Genomic DNA, 20,025 nt, shown 5'->3' with positions numbered 1-20,025 from the left:
CCCGTTGGTACAGCAGACCCTCTAGGAGCTCAGATGGGAAAATACCACCCCCTATCGTCTATCCCTGTGTAACTGCAGGCCATTCGATTATACTGCTGGATCCCTGTGGGGGGAGCCAACAGGCTCCATTATGCTGGCGAGGGATCTGATGAGGGAAGTGATCGCGAGTTGGAAAGCAGCATGGAATATATATTTACAGCAGCCAATAATCAATCAATAAACGCGATCGATATTTGGAATGGCGATCAGGAATTGGAATAATCTTTTTGGAGAACATCTGATCTAAGGTAAGGAGTCTATGTTACCAGTTTTAGGATAATCAGAGCTGTATTCACTGAGATATCAGCATGTGCCGTGTGTGTGTGTATGTGTGTGTGTGTGTGTGATGTTGAGGAAATGAGAGAATAGATTTTTCAGCCCGCTTCTATAGCGTGCATAAGTACACATATACTATCGATAATCTAGCATTTATTTGAAAACGATTCATAAATAGGCCGACAAATGACGTGTCTAGTGTATTCGAGAATATTCTAATAAATGCCGTTTATGGGGGAATCTTTCTATTTTCCGGAAATTTTCGAGAGAACGATTTTCGAAATGCTATAAAAAGGATATGAACCGATTAAAAAAATAATCCGTTTAGACAATGTTGACTGCAAACAAGTCATTGATAAGCGAGGGGCAGATTAGATACATAGCCATAATTTAAAACATAGATTATGCGTTTTTAACGCTAACATTGAAGTGGGTGGCGGCATTCAAGGGGGTAAAAAGGAAAACACGGCCGGCATCGAAAGTGTTAAAGGTCCCATGTCTTATAAATGGCCTTTTCCAGTGTTTAGCATTGTTTTCTAGCAATGTGGGGTTGTATCAATGGGGTCTGTGTCTCTAATTCTCATTTTGGCTTATCAGTCCACTTCATATGTCACGAGATCCTCCCCCACTGAACTAAGCCATTCTGAATTTCGCGTACCTGTGACGTCCAAGAATTTTCATCTGCATAACTAACGATTCACTCAACAACAGAGCGAGTGGAAATACTGACACTTCCTCAAACGGGTTGACGTGCGCGTGCGCGGGTGACGGAGAGAATCAACAATTTGCTCAACAACGGAGCAGTGGGAATAATGCAGAAGCGGTCTCCCTCTCTCTCTCCACCTGCATTTTACACACAATCGCTTGAGCCGCTCACACAGCACACACGCAAACACGCGCATGGAGCGATCCATCCTCTCTCCACCTGCATTTTACACACAGTCGCTCGAGCCGCTCACACAGCGCACACGCTCGCACGGAGCGATCTATTCTCTCCCTCGCTCGCTCGCTCTCTCTCGCTCTCTCTCTCTCGTATGTATCACGCTGTGTGGGTTACTGTCACTTAAAGTGCTTATGGGCGGAGCCCAGCCCAAAACAACTTGAAATCTTGAAGTGGAAAAATGCTGCTTTAGAGTACTTGATTAGAAATACAAAAAAATTATTTGTTTTTGGAAAAAAAAACGTACAGATGTGTTCCATAGACTCACAGGAATTGTGTAAAATTGCCCAAATAGTGAAAGGAATAGCAAAACACGGGACCTTTAAAGCTATTCAACACACGCACTACCTACAATCCGGCGACTAACCTAGAGAGAGACTGATGACCTGTCAAAAGTTTTCCAAGTCACTTGATGTAAGCAGTAAGTAGGATATCCTCCGTAAGTTGGAAGCAATACATTAATGCACTAATTCCACTCCACAACCAAACTCCTCTCTCCTTTGACAGCAGCTATAACTTCATAACCAAGTCTGGTTTTGTCCCATTGGTCCAGAAAAGCAGATGACATTCCATCCATGGGGCTATTCCTCTCTGCTAGCTTCTGTAATAATGTTAAATCATCTTGTTTAACTGCTGCGGACCCTGTGGACAACCTGCTGGCTGGGTGCTGGCTTTAGGAGTAAAGCTGATGTTAGGCTAATTTATATTTCCCTGCAATGGAAGGAAATGGAAAAGATGATGTATGCTAATCAGATTGATGATAACTTCCCTGTACTACAAAAGGAAAGGGAATTCTACATTACAAAATATAATATTCAATAAAGTAAATTATTAATCTTGACAGATGTGTGCGCATACTGTATATGAGCAACAATTAGTTAGTCCGTTGAACTTGTCATCGTTTTTCAGTTTGTTCAGTGCTTGCAAGACAGCAGATGAGAGCACACTGAATCACTATTTATTTTGGCTAAGCCTTGGAGAATATATGCCTCTTAACACATTCAGTGCCGTTCACGGATAAACACGTTTCTGATGCCCAACGGTTGAGTGCCAATCACTGATTAACACATTTCTGGATCATTATTTCTTTTATTCGATATTTCCATTCATAAACATGCAGGCAGCTGTGTGTTATCACTGGGGATGGGTCTGAGATCGCAAAAGTCCAATACCGCTGCCTGCCGCCTTGCGGCCGCTATTGCACTCCATTTGAAACGATGTGGCTTGATGTCTGGGCCGATCTGCGGCCAGCGGGCGCGGTCTAACTACTCAGGCAGGGCAAGCGCTTATAATGCATGCATCGACGAGAGTCGGGCCCCCCGGGTTCATGTTCATTGCTGGATTACGTTGGAAACACGATCGCGATCAGTACTTGGAATGGCGATCAGATAATTGGAATATTCTTTTCGGGACAGATCCTGGTCAAGGTAAGGGCTAAATGGTATCAATATTGCGTTGATCCAAAAATTCCTTCATGCGATCGGGAGCGCGTGTGTGTGGTGTGTGTGTGTGTGTGTGTGGCGTGTTCAGTTGGTAGCGATAAAAGCACGGAGGGGCTCCCCCCCTTTCATGCATCCATGATGAAACATAATACCGATAATCTAAATTTGATTTGAGAACAGTAGCTAGTCCAGGGAAGAAACGATAAAGTTTTTACTAGAATACACGTTGCCGGCCATTACGAAGCATTTTGGAAATTACACTAGACCGCCCTGAAACTACACTCATATTCACGACCAGTTTTCTGCTACCATTGCCTTGGCCGGGCCGGCCGGGACCCCCCGCCCCCCCCCCCCTGAAAAACTATAATACAAAAACATTTATTAAAAAAAATAAACGTTTTTTTTAAGTTTGCTTTAATCACAATAACGTTGGCGAGCTAGCTAAATTATATAAAAACGAACTGGATAGTTGATATAACTTGATATATAGTTCTTGATAGTTCATATAAGCCATTCTCCCTTTATGTGTGTGTGTGCGCACGTGCCCGTCCCAACTCTGGTCTTTGCAAAGTTTGATATTTACTGAGGATGGCCAGATAATGTTGATATTTAAACTTTAAAAATTATTATACAGAGAGAAGCTTCAGCGAGTACAAAACGCTGCTGACCGACAAAAGAGATCATGTATCACAATGGTGATGTCAGCCAGAGATGGGGAGAAGCATGAACCTTTAAAGGACATCTCTTTGAAATAAATGACATTTTACAGTTTCTTTCAGATTTTTTTCTGATCTTTTAAACAAATTATTATTTAACTATTTAATTATTATTTAGTTATTGCACTGCACTGGCAGTTGAACTGCATTGAACTGAACTGAATTGAAAAAAAGAAACCTCATAACTGAACTGGCACTGAACATTGAACTACACTGGCACTGTTTGCAGATGTACTGTTATTAACTCACTGAGTGCCACGCCCCTTCCGGGAAGTGACCCCTTCCTTGCCGTCCATTAACCCCATGTAAACGTAGTTGTAGTTTGTAGAGCTAAACCTATATTTTATAGTATAGCTATGGGTCTAATAACGCTGTCGAGTCTCAGTGAGTTGCTTCTGGTCAACGTGCAAAAAACAGATTATTTTTTCATCCGTACATTTCCATTTTATACCGTTTTTGTTGTGAAGGGCCAGATTAAACCGAATATATATATTTATTTATATATATATATTTAATTGTATTTGTATATTCTCTAATATTCCCTGATATCCCTTGTATATTCCTTGTACAATATGCATTGAATATCCATTCTAGCCTACTGAACATCCCATAATAGTCTCCATTCTACTATTGGTCGAGACCTTGGTGCCAGGCTGCCATACCCCTCAGACCCAGTTCAAACGTACCGCTCCACATGTACGAACAAGTCCTAGTTCCGCGTAGGAATCTGACTACCGCACCACTAATGGGACTATTTGTTCATGGTGCGTATATATACTGCGCTACTAAAGTAGGACTTTCTTTTCAGTCCAGTTTCTTACCCTCCAATAGAGTCACAGACGTAAAGCCTCCCCGCGACGCCACGTGTGGGAGTAAGGCCAAGTTCGCCTACCATCGGTATTGAGACATCGTGTATATTAATATTTGAATAGTCATATTTGGCACTATATCGTCGAGTTGGACGTAGTCTATTAAGCTAATAATAGTCTGTTAATATATAGTGCTTCGTGCGGTGAGAATACTACCGTAGTCAGTACCCCATCGTTTCGGGCAGAGAACTGGCTGCTTACCCAGGGTGGTTGACCCTACGTGAAGCTGCACCCGAGGAGCCCCAGAGCCGACGAGCGAGTGGACCTGTATACCGGATTATTCTACCGACGACAGCCCGCCTTCCCAGGCACGGATTATGCTTTGTATACATTGATTATTCCATGGATAAAGACCCCCGACACTGCCGTGTGTTGGAACCCCCCCCCCCTGGAGAGGACGCAAGGTGAGGAGACGCTCTGCAAGACGAGGTCGCTTCACGTCTCTCCTCCGTGGACCGGATGACGCCGGCCCACAAAGAGTCCACCTGCTTTCATCTGTGGTCCAAGGATCGCCGGCGCATTGAACGGCACTACAGTGGGTTCACCTGGGATACCCTTGGCCGGATGAGGCAGCCGGATTCTACCCCCCCCCCTCCTACTCCTGTCGGCTTACAAGCGACCGGATTAACCCCCCCTAGTGTGTCCAGTATATAATCATTAAAGTATCATTGCTGTTATTCCTTAAACTATTCCAGGTCGTATATGTACCACCTGCGCCTTCAGAGATTGGACATTCTCTATTGATATACCGACGAATACTCTTGCCATAAAAGTGCATACTATTTCCATTCATAAATGTGATTGATTTGATTAAGTGCTTGCTCTACACACCATCGCTGTGTAGAAATAAAGACCTATTTCTAATTCGTACATTTGTGTTGGATCCGTTTCATCTACGTGACAGTGTTCATCATAATATATTTATGCCGTGTACTGGGTGGCCGAATATTAAGTACAAAGGTAGTGGTAGTAAGTATCATATCTAGTAATACAGTCAGGGAATTGTACCCCTCAGTTACAATTGGTCCTTCGAGCCGGATGGTAATTAGTGTAATATTAATATAGTGTTATTAATATTGAAATGGCCTATGATGAACACTCCACGAAACGATCCTCCTAACCAACACCCGCAGCGCGAACGACGGCTCCCTCAGTACTTAGAGGCCTACGCTGTCAGTCAACAACCTAGTCTTCTACTAACAGTAAACGCGGTAAAACTAGAAAGTAAAAGTATGTCTAACCCCAACGCCCAGACTACCCCGACCATAGAGGCCCCTACGGGCTCTAATGTAACTGACCAAGTTCACGGTGGGGACCAGTGGGAACCAGACATGACTTCACACCCCGCCAGTACTGAAGAAGTAGTCCCCGATGAGTCCCGGGAGGAATACAACGCTACCGAGAGAGAACTCGGCACGGAAGAAGACGGGGAGAGCACCGTGGAGATAGAGCTCCAAGGCTCCGCAAGGAGTACCCCGAGGGAAGGCTCCCCTATACAACCGCCTTCTCCCAGCGAGGCAGAGAGGACCCTACAGCAGGCCTTCCTCATCAGCCTGAACGCCGCTGCTGAACGCGACCGACTGCAGATCCAGCAGCGAAGCGAACACGAGCAGATACGTCTAGAAATAAGACGCATTCAGATGGAAGAGAATGTGGCCCGAGAACGAGCCGGTGCTCAACGGGACGAAGCGCGCGACAGACAGCAGTCGCAACTAATAGAACAGCTGATCAGACGGACAACACCCTCTCCCTCCGCCAGAGGCTCCAGGAACTCGTCTAGACACACCTCCAGGGCGGCATCCCCTAGCCGAGTAAACAACCCTGAACTTGACCAACAGACGAGGTCTATACCCCCCACAGACCACCTCCCCCCACCGGTCCAAGCGAGACCTAGCAACCGGGAAGGAGCAGCATATCCTGTGGAGAGGCTAAACCAGAGACTACAAGCACTGGATGACCTAACTGAAGACGAAGAGGAAGAGGAGGAGAACCACGCCCGAAGACAGCACAGTACTCTACCGGACCAGGAGGTCCGGTACAGCCCAGGCTATACTCCCGCGGAGCTGCGCTACAGACCCCCGACTCTATACACGGGTGAGCACGACGCACGACCCGCACCGAGGAACAGCACCTGGACAAGCGGGCCATGGTACACTGCCGGTACCAGCCCATACCAAGGAGCGGGAGGAGACTCACCTAGGAGGCCTCTCCCCCAACGCTCGCCGATGTATCCACAGTCAGCGTCATACATTGGCACGCCTATGGTACCCGACTTCACCCAAGAGAACCGGGCCCAGTATACAGAACTCCGCATGTGTCTGGAGACCATGTTGGTGGATGTATTGGATGAACGCCACAAATACGCCATCCTACTGAAGCACTTAAAGGTGCCCCGCGCACATAATATAGCGCTCGCCTACGCGACTTCCACCACCCCATACACAGCAGCGCTGGTAGCATTGGACCAGAGGTATGGGCGCATATGGGATTACGTGATCCAGGAGATCCGACACATCGACCGCTTACCCCCAGCAATAGACAATCGAGCACTGGACGACCTGTCCATCAGAGTGCAGTCCCTGGTAGGGATGTTGGGAGCGCAAAGAGAGAAGGGGAGGCATGAACTTTACGCCAACTCAAATGTGGAAAGGATTCTGGAGAAGCTGCCGCCCGCTCGTCAGGAGCGCTTTAGGCGGCAGAGGGACCACAGAGACCCGAATGGCCCCGAACCGAACCTCCTCGATCTAGCAGACTTCCTGGCGAGAGAAGTCAGCAGCCTACGGCTAGATACATTCGGACGGAGCACCCCTGGCTCCAGAGAAGGAACCAGACGACTAAATGATGGAAGAAGATCGGTGACTGTGATGCACCAATCGGAGTCAGTACCGAGCAGCAGGAGCCACAGTACCCCCTCCAGAACGGAGAAGTGGAAGATAGTGTGCCCCTACTGTGAGAAAGAACACTGGCTAGCGCAATGTGACTCCTTCCCCAAGCTGAACGCGGAGGAAGCAAGTCAATGGATAAAGTCCAACAAGCGCTGTTTTCGCTGTGCGCGCTCACACATGGCAGCCGAATGCCGCTTAAAGAAAAGGTGCACCAAGTGCGATGGAGCCCATCTGGACATACTTCACGACAGTAACAGACGGCGCCCTTCACCCGCACCATCCAGCCGCAAAGCGAGCGTCATGTACATCGATCCCACCAGCAGCAGTGGAGCCCGAGTACTCCTAAAAGTAGTGCGTGTGACACTAAGCTACCAGAATAAAGTCCTGGACACTTACGCCGTCCTCGATGACGGGTCAGAGAAGACCCTGCTGCTCGCCTCCGCTGCGGCCCAGCTAGGGCTGCGGGGAAGCGAAACCCAAATGACAATTCGGACAATAAGACGAGATTTGAAGACGATAAAGGGCGAGAATGTCTCATTCTCTATCGCAGCAAGCGGCCAGCCTGAGCGACGGTACCAGATTACAGACGCTTTCACCAGCCAAGAAATAGGACTGTCGCGGTACACATACCCCGTCGCCAAGCTGATGGAGAAATATGTACATCTGCGCAAGTTACCGATCCCGCTCATAGACAATGCTATGCCGACCCTGTTGATAGGCTCCGACCATGCAGACCTCATTGTCCCGATAGACCGGGTTCATACCGGACCCCGAGGCTGTCCTGCAGCAGTCGAGACCCGTTTGGGATGGACTCTCCAAGGCCCGCTCGCCAAATCTCTCAACCGAAGTACAGCCACTAGATGTCTCCACTCCCGAGTCACAGAGGGAGAAACCGCACTCCTGCAACACGTAGAGCGGCTATGGACCTTGGAACAAATGCCCTTTAAGAACGGAAAGAAAGACATTCGCTCTAAAGATGACATTTACGCCATTCACCTCCTCGAGACAGGGACCAAGAGAGTCCCGGTCAACGGCGTGTTGAGATACGCCACGCCACTCCTGCGGCGAGAAGGAATGCCTACTTTCCACGCCAAGACAGACGCCACAGAACGGTACCTGCTGAACACGGAGCGGCGCTTAGCCAAGAACCCCGCCCAAGAGAGTGTATACCGCGCTGAGATTGAGAAGCTCATCACAGCGGGACACGTCACAAAGATGGACATTAAAGAGGCTGACCAGACCACTGAATCGTGGTACGTGCCCCACCACAAGGTCCATCACAACGGTAAAGACCGCATAGTATTTAACTACAGCTACCAGATCGGATCCCAAAATCTGAATAAAGAGTTACTGCCCGGTCCCACACTCGGCCCCTCCCTACTCGGCGTTCTACTCCGCTTCCGCCAGGAAAAGGTGGCCATCAGCGGGGACATTAAAGGAATGTTCCTGCAGGTGAGATTAGTAGAGGCGGACAAGCCCCTGTTACGGTTCCTATGGAGAGAGAAGCCAGGAGATGAGCACCCAGCCATCTACCAATGGGAAGTCCTCCCCTTCGGAACGACGTGCAGCCCCTGCTGTGCTACATTTGCACTACAGAAACATGTAGCAGAGGACCCAGCAGCGGACGAAGAGGTCCGACACAGCGTAAAGAACAGCTTCTACGTAGACAACTGTCTACAAAGCCTTTCAACCCAGGAAGAAGCCGAGGCTCTCCTGATTAAACTCCGCGCCTCATTGATCAAAGGCGGCTTTGATCTCAGGCAGTGGGCCAGCAGCGATCCGCAAGTACTGCGCAGCCTCTCCTCCGAGGACAAGGCAGCCAGCAGCGAGACCTGGATGGCTACAATCCCGGGAGAAGCCCAGGAGATGACCCTGGGATTGGTGTGGCGATTCAAAACAGATTCGCTTCACTACAGACACAAGCCCCTGACTACGGAGCAGGGAAGGCCGGCGGCGGCGCCGACCACCAGACGGAGTGTGTACACAACACTCGCCCGACAATATGACCCGCTAGGATGTATTCTACCGTACACCACCAGGGCAAAAATGATTGTACGAGCATTGTGGGACAAGGACCAGGGCTGGGACGACCCCATTCCCGCACATCTTGCATCCACCTGGAGAGAGTGGGAGATGGAGCTCCACTCACTCCCAGGCGTTAATATGCGCCGAAGCTACTTCCCACCCACGGTGAGGCCAGAGACATGTAAAATGGACTTACACGTCTTCAGTGACGCCTCAGAGGTCGCATACGGATCAGTAGCCTACTTGCGGGCCCAAGACCAGGGGGGAGAGATCTACACAGCATTTGTCCTCGCCCGCTCGAAAATAGCCCCACGCAAGCAACAATCTATCCCACGTCTAGAGCTCTGCGCAGCCCTAGCCGGAGCGCACCTAGCCACGCTCATCCAACGTGAGCTCACCATACCGGTGTCTAGAACAATCCTGTGGTCAGATTCCACGACGGTACTCGCCTGGATCAAATCGGACTCATGCAAGTACAAAGTCTTCGTGGGAGTCAGAGTCACTGAGATTCAAGACTTAACCGAAGAGTTAACCGGAGAAACAGAGTGGCGCTACGTTGATACAAAACAGAACCCAGCTGACGTCATCACCCGGGGGATGCCCCTGGATGACCTCACCCGTCGCAATGTCTACAGTGACGGCCCCGCATTCCTAAGACTCCCGGAAGGACAGTGGCCCATGCCTATCCCGAGGGAAGCAAGTCCAGAGGAGGTGGAAAATAAGAAGTCTGTGTTCTGTGGATTGAGCACCGTAGCCTCCACCGACCCTAACATAGACGATTGCACGTCCATAGAGAGTGCACAACAAAGAACATTCCTGCGGTACCACCCGGAGTGCAAGTCCCCCGCTGAAATGTCAGCAGCTAACTACGAGGAAGCAGAATTGCTTCTACTGCAGCGAGCCCAGAGAGACTCGTTCCCCGATGAATTGGCCTGTCTACAGGGAGGAAAGCCCGTCCCTTCCGACAGCAGATTAATTCATCTGGCCCCCGAGAGCGACGCTCATACCCTCATCAGAGTGGGTGGTCGCCTACGCAGAGCCCCCAATCTACCGGATGACATTAAATACCCGATCGTATTGAACAGCCGACACAAGGTCACAGAGCTGATTATAAAGAAATACGATGAGGATGTACATCACGCAGGAGCAGAAAGAGTCTTCGCGGAAATCAGACGTCGTTACTGGACCCCACAAGGAAGAGAGGCGGTACGACGCTTCCAGCGAACATGTCTAGACTGCCGCAAGTGGCGCGCGCAGCCCAGCATACCAAGGATGGCTGACCTTCCTCCATGTCGCCTCCGAATCGGTGACAAGCCATTCCACTCAACGGGTATGGACTGCTTTGGCCCGCTGCACATAAAGAAAGGAAGAGGAACCGAGAAGCGGTGGGGTATTGTATTCAAATGCATGACCACCAGAGCGATACACATCGAGCTTCTCCCGACCATGAGCACAGACTCATTCCTTATGGCCTTCCGTAGATTCACATCACGGAAAGGAAGACCGTCTACCCTATTGTCCGATCATGGGACAAACTTCAAAGGCGGCGAAAGAGAGCTGAGAGAGAGCTTCCAAGCTATGGGCCCAGAACTTAAGACCCACCTCGCTCCAGCACAGGTTGATTTCCAATTCAACCCCCCAAACGCACCCCACTTCGGTGGCACTTGGGAACGAGAAGTGCGCTCCATAAAGACAGCCCTGTACGCAGTACTTGGGGCCCAGACTGTGGCGGAAGAAGTCCTAATGACAGTCCTCACGGAGATTGAGGGAGTACTTAACTCGAAGCCCCTCGGATATGTCTCCAGTGATGTGGCGGATATCGACCCAGTTACCCCCAACACACTCCTGATGGGGCGGCTAGATCCTGCATTACCCCAGACAATGTACCGGCCTGAAGAAGCGAACGGCCGACGAATGTGGAGGTACAGCCAAGTATTAGCCGACAAGTTTTGGAACAGTTTCCTACTGCACTACCTACCGTCTCTACAGACCCGCCAGAAGTGGGTAAAGGAGAGAGACAATTTGACAGAAGGAACAGTCGTCATGATTATTGATCAATCACTGCCCAGAGCTATGTGGCCGGCCGGCCGCGTAAGCAAAGTGATCACCGGTGCCGACGGCAAGGTCCGAGCAGCTGAAGTGCTCGTCCAGGGTCGCACTTACACCCGTCCCGTGGCGAGGCTCATAGAACTGCCTCGACTCCCAGACACAATCGATGATGACCATGACCCTACAACCCTATGACTTTGTGAAGTTGACTGACCCCTACAGCAAACCCTTATGTGTAAATAGACAACGCGATTAATCTGTCTCTGTTTAACTGATTAGGTCTGGGACCAATCAGGGGGTGGCTGTTGTGAAGGGCCAGATTAAACCGAATATATATATTTATTTATATATATATATTTAATTGTATTTGTATATTCTCTAATATTCCCTGATATCCCTTGTATATTCCTTGTACAATATGCATTGAATATCCATTCTAGCCTACTGAACATCCCATAATAGTCTCCATTCTACTATTGGTCGAGACCTTGGTGCCAGGCTGCCATACCCCTCAGACCCAGTTCAAACGTACCGCTCCACATGTACGAACAAGTCCTAGTTCCGCGTAGGAATCTGACTACCGCACCACTAATGGGACTATTTGTTCATGGTGCGTATATATACTGCGCTACTAAAGTAGGACTTTCTTTTCAGTCCAGTTTCTTACCCTCCAATAGAGTCACAGACGTAAAGCCTCCCCGCGACGCCACGTGTGGGAGTAAGGCCAAGTTCGCCTACCATCGGTATTGAGACATCGTGTATATTAATATTTGAATAGTCATATTTGGCACTATATCGTCGAGTTGGACGTAGTCTATTAAGCTAATAATAGTCTGTTAATATATAGTGCTTCGTGCGGTGAGAATACTACCGTAGTCAGTACCCCATCGTTTCGGGCAGAGAACTGGCTGCTTACCCAGGGTGGTTGACCCTACGTGAAGCTGCACCCGAGGAGCCCCAGAGCCGACGAGCGAGTGGACCTGTATACCGGATTATTCTACCGACGACAGCCCGCCTTCCCAGGCACGGATTATGCTTTGTATACATTGATTATTCCATGGATAAAGACCCCCGACACTGCCGTGTGTTGGAACCCCCCCCCCCCTGGAGAGGACGCAAGGTGAGGAGACGCTCTGCAAGACGAGGTCGCTTCACGTCTCTCCTCCGTGGACCGGATGACGCCGGCCCACAAAGAGTCCACCTGCTTTCATCTGTGGTCCAAGGATCGCCGGCGCATTGAACGGCACTACAGTGGGTTCACCTGGGATACCCTTGGCCGGATGAGGCAGCCGGATTCTACCCCCCCCCCTCCTACTCCTGTCGGCTTACAAGCGACCGGATTAACCCCCCCTAGTGTGTCCAGTATATAATCATTAAAGTATCATTGCTGTTATTCCTTAAACTATTCCAGGTCGTATATGTACCACCTGCGCCTTCAGAGATTGGACATTCTCTATTGATATACCGACGAATACTCTTGCCATAAAAGTGCATACTATTTCCATTCATAAATGTGATTGATTTGATTAAGTGCTTGCTCTACACACCATCGCTGTGTAGAAATAAAGACCTATTTCTAATTCGTACATTTGTGTTGGATCCGTTTCATCTACGTGACAGTGTTCATCATAATATATTTATGCCGTGTACTGGGTGGCCGAATATTAAGTACAAAGGTAGTGGTAGTAAGTATCATATCTAGTAATACAGTCAGGGAATTGTACCCCTCAGTTACAGTTTTGAATATGAATATAGTTTGGTTGCTTCTGAGTAATTCCAGGGAAAAGACGCTAAAACAGCGTTTTTGTGTAATTCAATAAACACGTTGTAATTTTTCGCCTGATTATCGGATCTTCCTGAAATCAACGCTAGACCATCATTATTATCCTTCCTCGTGCACGCATGCAATGTGGTTTAGACCGGCGCGCCCCCTACCCCCCCTCCTGCAACCCAACGGCAAACAGACATACACATAAAACACAGATAGCGTCAATCGCGGTAGAAATAAATATCAGATCAAGGCAAGCTTTCATATATAGTGTCCTTACCTGTTCTCTGATGTAATGCAAAAAAAAGAATCCAATTATCTCATCGCCATTCCTGTTATCCACAGCGATCCTGTCTCCAACGTTGTTGGGCATTGCACTTCAACGGGCGGGCGGGGTCAGTAGTCTAAACCGGTAGAGAGAAAAAAACGAACCCGTTTCTAACGGGGTGCAATAATGGCCGAAGGCGTTAGAGGGCGGTATAAGACCGTCTGCCAGCTCAGATACATTCAGTACAGCATGCACAAGGTGCCCCGCTGAATTATGAATGGCAATTCGCTGATTCGCTCATAGTGCATGCAGGTACAAATGACGTTAGGAAACAGCAGTCTGAGCTGTTAAAGCATGATTTTATTCAGCTGTTTGGTGTACTGAAACATCTTCACTACAGCGTTAGTATCTCTGGCCCCACCCCCTCTCCTGGCCTTGGCCTCGGCCGCTTCTCCAGACTGCTAAGCCTAAACACCTGGCTCCAGTCCGCTTGTTGTACCCACAACGTGAACTTTATAAATAACTTTGACCTCTTCTGGCAGCGTAGCAATCTCTTTGCAGTAGATGGTCTCCATTTAAACTGTGCAGGCGCCCGAGAACTTTCCTCCAACTTCTCCTACAGCATCCATCACTGTACTCCTCCCTCCACCTATGTCTCACAGCAGACCCAGACTGTGGCACTACTCGCCCACGCTCTGCCTGGTGCTGACAGGTCCCTCAACCATTGACGTCCCCCTGATCCCAGCCCCTACCACAATAGTTCCTCCATGCAGTCCCGGCGCCATGGGCGGGCATTAGGGGGCCGGGCCCGCCCACTGAGTCAGCTGTGCCCACCCTGGTAAATTTTTTTTTTTTTTTTTTTGTCAATCAAAGTCAACTATCCAAATCCTTTGTCGGGGACAGCCCTAGTGGGCACTGATGTCAACAACAACACTACTGAAGCTAGCACGGCACTGAGAATTCGTTTTCTACCCTCAAGAACATCTTTACAGAACATCGCCTTAGTATGCTTCATCAACGCAACTAAGGCCAATTTAATTCAGTTGGCATTTGAGAAGGACTTAACAAAAAAGTTCAGGAATGAGTGGAGGTGTTTTAAGAAGATTTCACTCTGTCCCCAAACGCTGCTTGCCGCTCTACTTATGATGGTGAGTAGCCTGTGGTTTGCTTTTTTATGCACCTTATTTTTGTCAGTTCAGTTGGTCAGTGAATTCAGAAGTGTTGAATAAATGGAGACTTTTCAAAGATATAGAATAGAATAGAATAGAAATGTATTATCCTGAGGGAAATTTGACACTGCAAATCACTCAACATTAAACATTTTAGACAGAACAAGTCACAAATAAGAATAACAAAACAAATGGCCTAAGAATAGAATAAAAGATACAGTAAATAAATACAGTAAAAATATACTGAAGTCTACAGTAGGTGTAATAATGCACAGTGCTGTTTCAAAAGTAAGAGCCCAGGAAGATGGTAATTGTCACTCTGTGCTCAGTGATGCAGTGAGGCACAGTGATGCATTGTATAGTCTGATGGCTGTCGGAATGAAGGACTTCCTGTGCCGTTCAGTGCTGCATTTAGGTAGTGTGAGCCTATAACATACTCCTCCTGTCAGCCAAGTCTGTGTATAGTGGGTGGGAGGGGTTTTCCCTGATGGCCTGGAGCTTAGCAAGGTTCCTCCTCTCCGCCACCCTTGCTAGAGTCCAGCTCCACCCCAACCACGCTACTGGCCTTCCTGACCATCTTATCCAGCCTGTTTGTGTCCCCTGCTCTCAGTCCGCTGCCCCAGCAGGTCTGTTATATATATCCGTTCAGTCTGTTTCTGTATAAGTGAAAGAGAAATTAGATTTTTCAATTGCCTCTCTGCTGTTTAGTTCAGCACTGTGGGCAGCGCCAAGCAAGCCACAGCGCCGCTGTCCCAGCTGAAACGTATAAAAGGGAACCTGTGTTGAAAAACCATTGTGCCCCCCCGAGAACATTTTATGCCCCCCCACTAATTTGTTTCTGCAGCCTGGTCTGCCTCCATGTACTATAGTATTGCAATTGGGCTAGGATCACATAATAATAGTGTCAAAAACAGAATTAGTAGGCCCACTAAATGGAAAGAGAGAGGAAAGAAACACAAGGTCCGAGCCTAGAAGAAGTCTTCAGCCCGAAAGGACTTCACTTTATGCACCTGAATGTGAGGAGCTTACTACCAAAGATCGATGAGATTCATCTGCTGGCTTATAAAACACAGGTGGGAGTTATTTGTTTTACAGAGACCTGGCTTGATCCCAGTATCAGTGATTCAGAAATAGAAATACCTCAGAAATTACTCTGTAGCCAGAAAGGATCGCAGTCATAATGGAGGGGGGGGGGTCTGTGCTTTTGTGAGAAATGATATTAATTTGACTGTTAGGATAGACGTGGTTGATGAAGTTGAAGTTGTGCTGCTGGACATTCACCTGACAAAAACGAAACCAGTGCTATTGGGAGTATGTTATAGACCACCTGATCAAAGTGCATTTTATGATAATCTAGAGAATGTATTTTATAGCTGTGGTGTGACGAAAAACGAATGTATTTTGATGGGTGATTTTAATACTGATGTATCTAACAAGGACTGTCCAACGCATGGTGCTTTTACTAGGTTTAGCAAACTGTTTGACTTAACTCAGCTGATTAATGAACCCACCCGAATAAGTAAAACTACCCAAACTACAATAGATCTTATCATGGTGTCAGACAAATGCAATATCTCACAACATGGTGTGATCGCTTATGGTATCAGTGACCACTTCATCACATACTGTACCAGGAAGGTTCATAGAGAAAAATGTCCCCCATGTTCAATTCATCATGACATTTATAACATACACGACATACAGATATACAGTACGTTACTGCATAACACATCGGCTCAGCCAGGTTATATATGATGCCAAGTCTACATCATTCTGGTTGTTTATAGCACAATAACATCTGATTTAATGTGATGGAAGAAGTGAAATAATCATTTTGAGTAAATATTTAATTTACCACAGCCGCATAAGATGCTGGAAAATCTTGAAAATGCACCTTGAAAATGCACCTTGAAAAGTGCTTGCATTTTGCCTTGGAAAAGGTGTACAAACCCTGTCAAATGTCTGTGTCCCATTCCAGTTTGCACACGCAGATACACACACACGCACACAGTGGGCCAGTGACTTTGGTGGTATGTGCTATTGCACAGATGTGTGTCCCGTTTGCACACGCACGCACAGTACAAATATACATTTATTTTTTTATTTACACTTTTGATTGCATTTTCCATTATTCATACAATCTTTTTACATGTTTTCCACATCATATGATACAAAAACAAAACTATACAGATTATTCATACCGTCTTTTTATATGCTTTCTACATCACATCATTGTGATTCAAAACTAAAAGGGTAGGAAAACCAACCCGAAAAACAAAACAAAAAATATATATATATCATATATGAAATAACAATAAAAAATGTAAATACAAAACCCAAAAGAAAAGGAAAAAACAAATTAAAACAATTAAAAAAAATAAACACAAAAAGTTACAGTCTAGCACATCCCTCACCCTTGATCATATAATCAGTTGTTACATGTTACGGTTATCTATGGCCTATCTACTGTATAATTATAAAATGTACAGAAAGTATATGTCGGACCTAAGATATCCTGACTTTTATTTACCTATCTTTCTCAAATATGGACCCCAGGTCTTTTTGAACATATGTACACTATTATTAATTTTGTGTATAAGTTGCTCAAAAGAGGCTAATCTAGCAATCTCATCATTCCACTCTCTAAAGCTGATTTTCTTTGTTAATTTCCAATGTCTCAATACTATCCTACATCCTGTTATGAGGGCCAGCCTTATCCAAGAGCATACATACGAGGATAGTTCAGTCTCCACCGGCAATATGCCAAATATGCATAATGCAGGCCCTTTAATGAACCTCGTTTCCAATATGTAGTTGATATATTTAATAATAGCTGGACTGTGCTCCTAAATATTTTTGTGTGCTCCTAAATTTCTTTGTGTGCTCCTAAATTTTTTCATTTAGGAGCACATGTGCTCCTTGGGAAAAAGGTTAGCGTAGAGCCCTGCACTTAGGCAAAACAGAGTCTATTTTGTTCGGATCTAAGCCCAGATTAAAAAAGGCTCCTGAACTCTAGGTAGAATTAGGGTCTGAGGTTATAGCAGCAAGAACAGCAGTGAAGTACCTGGGCTGTATGCTGGATGACAGTCTGGGGGGGGGGGGAGGGGGGGCCTTACAGATGCTGGGTAAGGTAAATGCCTGCACCAGGTTTTTGGCTAGAAAGGCCAATCTTCTTGACAGGGAAAGCCTTAGACTACTGGCCAATAGCCTGGTGCAGTGTCATTTTGATTATGCTAGTGTAGCCTGGTTTGAGGGACTGTCAGCTTCATTAAAGTTGAAATTACAGGTGTCACAGAATAAGATGATCAGGTTTGTGATGGGCCTAGGACCTTGTGATCATGTTGGGAGGAGACATTTTCAGGAGCTCAACTGGCTACCAGTTGAGGCCAGAGTAGCCCATCTTAGGCTCAACATGGTACACAAAATAATAAATAACAGGGCCCCCAAATATTTTAGTAACTATTTTCCTAGTGTTAGTGAATCACACAGCCACAGAACGAGATCTAGCATAGCAAACCTGCATCCTCCAAGGTAGGGCTGGGCGATATGGAAAAAAATCATATCGCGATAACGATATGATAATGTTATCATATTTTTCGATATCGATAATTATCGAATTGTTATAAGTATAATTTATTTTTATTTTTTATTTTTAAACAACAGATGTATGTTTATTTTGCAGCAATTCTTTGTCATTGCCGCCATCTTTAGTGTTACATCCCCTCACACTCCAGTTCTCAGGCTGCAGCTGGTTTAAAAGCGAAAGTAAACCGGCTTCTCTGCTGGCTGTGGCTCCAGGGGAGTTGAACAGTTCTGGCTCTGCTAGTTTCTCTTCTATCTTTTGGCGCTTTTTTGGTGGACAAACCACCGCACCGTGACTTGTGACTGGAGTCTAGTTCTGCTAGCATACTAGCCTACTGTGTACAGACGATTTCAAACTGTATTTTAAATTAGAAAGCAAACAAAATAAATGGACAAGAGAAAAATAAATCTCAATTTGGTCAGTATTGTCATTTGGACAAGCAAAGCCATTACTTTAAGTTGCAGGCAAGAAAGACAAGTCTGTCCACTGTCTCTGGTTTTAAAACTGCCCTGTTGCAGGTAAAAAAAAAAAAAAATCAATTTTTTTTATTTCGATATTCGATATCGATTATTAAAATATATCGCGATATTTATCGTTATATCGCCCAGCCCTACTCCAAGGTGTAGAACAAAGATGGGACAGTGCTCATTTGCTCACAAAGGAGCACAGGAGTGGAATGAGTTGCCTTTGACCACCAAACAGATCTTGAACCTGTATAGTTTCAAGGTGAACGTTAGGAAATGGCTCCTAGAAAATGTCCCAGAGTAACTAAGGAAGGTTCTAGTGTAGTTTTAGTGTGTCTGTACATTTTGTATATTATATTTGTATATTTTATTAATAATGTTGTATTTTACTTTTTAATTCTATTTTTAGCAATATACCGTAGGCTGATGGTAATATGTGTAATACATGTTAATGTAAATACCATGTGCTGCTGAGACCAAGGACCACAATGGAAATAAGTCTGTGACTTCTTTGTGCTATCCTTGATAATTTTAGGATGCATGACTTGTTGTAACATGTAATGTATTTTAATAATTGTCAAATAGACTAAACTAAACTAAACTAATAGCGAATAAAAGAAATACAGTGAGAAAATACCGTAGATCTACGTTTCCGGCACTCAACGATCGGTCGACAGAAACGTAGTGCTATAGCGTTATGGCTTCGCTCAGCACCTGTCTGCATATATCTCGCTTCAGCGTATATACCGTACTTTTCGGACTATAAGCCGCGGCTTTTTCCCCCATTTTTCGACCCTGCGGCTTATATAACGGTGCGGCTTATATGTGACTCGACGTGACCAAACCCGAAAATGTAAAAATCAAAATATTGCTTTTTTGACTGCATTGAAATGTTATTTATCTGTTCCCTTATTTGCTAAACTTAATACAACATGTAAATGAGTTAATTCTTGTTATTTGTCCGACAGTATTGTGTCCCAATGCTAATTACATATGGTAGTTAAACATTAAAACACCTGCGGCTTATAGTCCAGTGCGGCTTATATATGTACACATCATTCAATTTAGCTGCTGCGGCTTATATTCAGGTGCGGCTTATAGTGCGAAAAGTACGGTACACTGAATAAAAAATTCCACCATGTACCTTTACATGCCAGCATTCATCTGGCCACACCCCCATCCGCTTACCTACATAAGCAGGGGTGGGGCCACACACACTCATCTCCTTCTCAAATTTCATCCACAAGCTAGTGCTGCTCACATGCCCACTTGACATGGAGAAAAATATTTAGTCTGAGGAAAGGAAGAACAAGGAGATACGTTGACATCATATCTTTATTTTCTCTCTCACTATTTTCTCCCGGTGCTCCCGATGGCCAGTCCAGGCCTGCCCACAAGCCTCTTCTTTCCAGACATACCCACTTTGTCCAACTTGCATGCTATTTGGGGCAATAATCAAGCAGGTTTGTGCATGTGGTACAAATGTGTTGAACATTCTAACTGCCAAAAATGTGAATGTTGGGTTAGGGTTT

At 46.3% G+C, this 20,025-nt stretch overlaps 1 protein-coding gene across 1 annotated transcript in view; it reads left to right on the top strand.

The window, feature by feature from the left end:
- slf1 (SMC5-SMC6 complex localization factor 1) overlaps positions 1–20,025 on the top strand; it is a 148,400-nt gene that overhangs the window by 13,666 nt on the left and 114,709 nt on the right. The gene's annotated exons all lie outside the window — the stretch shown is intronic.

Source organism: Notolepis coatsorum, assembly GCF_963971535.1.
Source record: "Notolepis coatsorum genome assembly, chromosome: 1".
Classification (NCBI taxonomy): Eukaryota; Metazoa; Chordata; class Actinopteri; order Aulopiformes; family Paralepididae; genus Notolepis; species Notolepis coatsorum.
This window is presented reverse-complemented; position numbering and strand designations above follow the sequence as displayed.